The sequence below is a fragment of the Ascidiella aspersa genome, chromosome 5, assembly GCF_963924565.1.
Source record: "Ascidiella aspersa chromosome 5, kaAscAspe10.2, whole genome shotgun sequence".
Lineage (NCBI taxonomy): Eukaryota > Metazoa > Chordata > Ascidiacea > Phlebobranchia > Ascidiidae > Ascidiella > Ascidiella aspersa.
The window spans coordinates 9,593,803-9,596,302 of NC_139451.1; the positions used below are offsets into that span (position 1 = coordinate 9,593,803).

The 2,500-nt window shown below is 59.4% G+C and overlaps 2 non-coding genes and 1 pseudogene across 2 annotated transcripts in view; all 3 read left to right on the forward strand.

The window, feature by feature from the left end:
- LOC146142840 (small subunit ribosomal RNA) overlaps positions 1–1,089 on the forward strand; it is a 1,811-nt gene extending 722 nt beyond the window's left edge. The window contains exon 1 of the ribosomal RNA XR_014500211.1: positions 1–1,089. This exon is cut by the window's left edge and continues 722 nt beyond it. This is a non-coding gene — a ribosomal RNA (small subunit ribosomal RNA).
- Positions 1,090–1,336: 247 nt separating this feature from the next.
- On the forward strand, positions 1,337–1,490 carry LOC146142841 (5.8S ribosomal RNA). The gene has a single exon (XR_014500359.1). It is a non-coding gene; the product is annotated as a 5.8S ribosomal RNA (ribosomal RNA).
- A 248-nt stretch (positions 1,491–1,738) lies between these two features.
- Positions 1,739–2,500, forward strand: part of LOC146142842 (large subunit ribosomal RNA) — a 3,679-nt pseudogene continuing 2,917 nt past the window's right edge.

Below are 2,500 nucleotides of genomic sequence, written 5' to 3' on the forward strand. Positions count from 1 at the left end.
GACTGAGTGTCGGCGGCGGCCGGAACGTTTACTTTGAAAAAATTAGAGTGTTCAAAGCAGGCGATTCGCCTGAATAATGGTGCATGGAATAATGGAATAGGACCTCGGTTCTATTTTGTTGGTTTTCGGAGCGCGAGGTAATGATTAAGAGGGACAGACGGGGGCATTCGTACTGTGCCGTTAGAGGTGAAATTCTTGGATCGGCGCAAGACGAACGACTGCGAAAGCATTTGCCAAGAATGTTTTCTTTAATCAAGAGCGAAAGTCAGAGGTTCGAAGACGATCAGATACCGTCCTAGTTCTGACTATAAACGATGCCAACTAGCGATCGGGGGGCGTTAGTTTTACGACCTCTCCGGCAGCTTGCGGGAAACCAAAGTCTTTGGGTTCCGGGGGAAGTATGGTTGCAAAGCTGAAACTTAAAGGAATTGACGGAAGGGCACCACCAGGAGTGGAGCCTGCGGCTTAATTTGACTCAACACGGGAAATCTCACCCGGCCCGGACACAGTGAGGATTGACAGATTGAGAGCTCTTTCTTGATTCTGTGGGTGGTGGTGCATGGCCGTTCTTAGTTGGTGGAGCGATTTGTCTGGTTAATTCCGATAACGAACGAGACTCTGGCTTGCTAACTAGTTACGCGACCCAATCGGTCGGCGTCTAACTTCTTAGAGGGACTAGTGGCGTTTAGCCACACGAGATTGAGCAATAACAGGTCTGTGATGCCCTTAGATGTTCGGGGCCGCACGCGCGCTACACTGACCGGATCAGCATGTGCTCGCCTTGGCCGACAGGTCTGGGTAACCCGCTGAACCCCGGTCGTGCTAGGGATAGGGAATTGCAATTATTTCCCTTGAACGAGGAATTCCCAGTAAGCGCGAGTCATTAGCTCGCGTTGATTACGTCCCTGCCCTTTGTACACACCGCCCGTCGCTACTACCGATTGAATGGTTTAGTGAGGTCCTCCGATTGGACCTGGCGCGGCCGGCAACGGTCGAGCCGGCGTCCGAGAAGACGATCTAACTTGATCATTTAGAGGAAGTAAAAGTCGTAACAAGGTTTCCGTAGGTGAACCTGCGGAAGGATCATTAACGGTCTCGCAAACGCTTCGGCGAACGCGAAACTCGGACAAGCGAGAGAAAAAGTCTTTGCTACCCGGCGCCCGACCCGCGAGGAGCGGCGCGCCGGCCGGCGATTCGGTCACCCGGTAATGTTTGCGCGTCGAGTGCCGCGGTGCCGCGCGCTCCGGCTTCAAGCGTCGGCCTGGCCGACCGCTCGGCGCGGTCTATTTTGTCACCCTATAGTGCGAGGCACTGTGCGAGCGAAACAATCGTGGATGGCTCTTGGCGGTGGATCACTCGGCTCGTGAGTCGATGAAGGACGCAGCTAGCTGCGTGAATTAGTGTGAATTGCAGGACACATTGAGCATCGACGTTCTGAACGCAAATTGCGGCCTCGGGTCAATCCCGGGGCCGCGCCCGCCTCAGGGTCGCGTTGCAAACGTTCCGCGCGGGGATTTCTCCGCGCGGCTGCTGCGGCGTCGGACGCGCGAGCGCCCGTCCCGCTCAAGACAGCACGGCACGATGCGCGACGATCGCGACCAGAATCCCGCGCGGCGGCGGCGAGTCGACCTCGAAGAGGCCAACGGCTGGCGGCTCAAGGGCGGGAATCGAGGTGCGCGGCGGCGCGCGGCGCCGACGGCGAGCGCGGAACGGGAAGAATAGTCCCGGTCCTTACTTTCGGCCTGAGGTCGGACGAGGCTACCCGCTGAATTTAAGCATATTACTAAGCGGAGGAAAAGAAACTAACGAGGATTCCCTCAGTAACGGCGAGTGAAGCGGGATGTGCCCATCGCCGAATCCGCGCGCTTTTGGAGTGCGCGGAATTGTGGCGTACGGAATTCGTCACGGCGCGCTTCGCCGGTCGCCCGCGTCCTTCTGATCGAGGCCTTTTCCCAGAGCGGGTGTCAGGCCCATGGCGGCGACAGGCGGGCGCGCTACGGCGTCTTCCCAGAGTCGGGTTGTTTGGGAATGCAGCCCAAAGCGGGTGGTAAACTCCATCTAAGGCTAAATACGGTCACGAGACCGATAGCGAACAAGTACCGTGAGGGAAAGTTGAAAAGCACTTTGAAGAGAGAGTTAAAGAGTACGTGAAACCGTCGAGAGGCAAACGGGAGGGCCTGTCGGGTCGCCCGGTCGCTTTCAGCCGGCCCCCTGTCGGCGACGTTGTCGTGCGGACCCTCACGGGCCGCCGGCGGCGCCGCCCGATCGGGGACCAGCGCACTAGCGCCGGGCGAAGGCCGCGACCGTCTGGACGGCGGCGAGAAGGCCGCGCGCAAGGTAACCCGGCCTCGGTCGGGTACTATAGGCGCGCGTGTCCGTCGGCCCGCCGTTCGGGCGAGGAGAGATCGCCGCGTCTGCCCTTCGGGGCCGAGCGCCCGGTGCCGGCTGGGGCGTCGTGGGTCGGGGACTGTTCTCAGTGCCCAGCCTCTTCGTCTCGGTC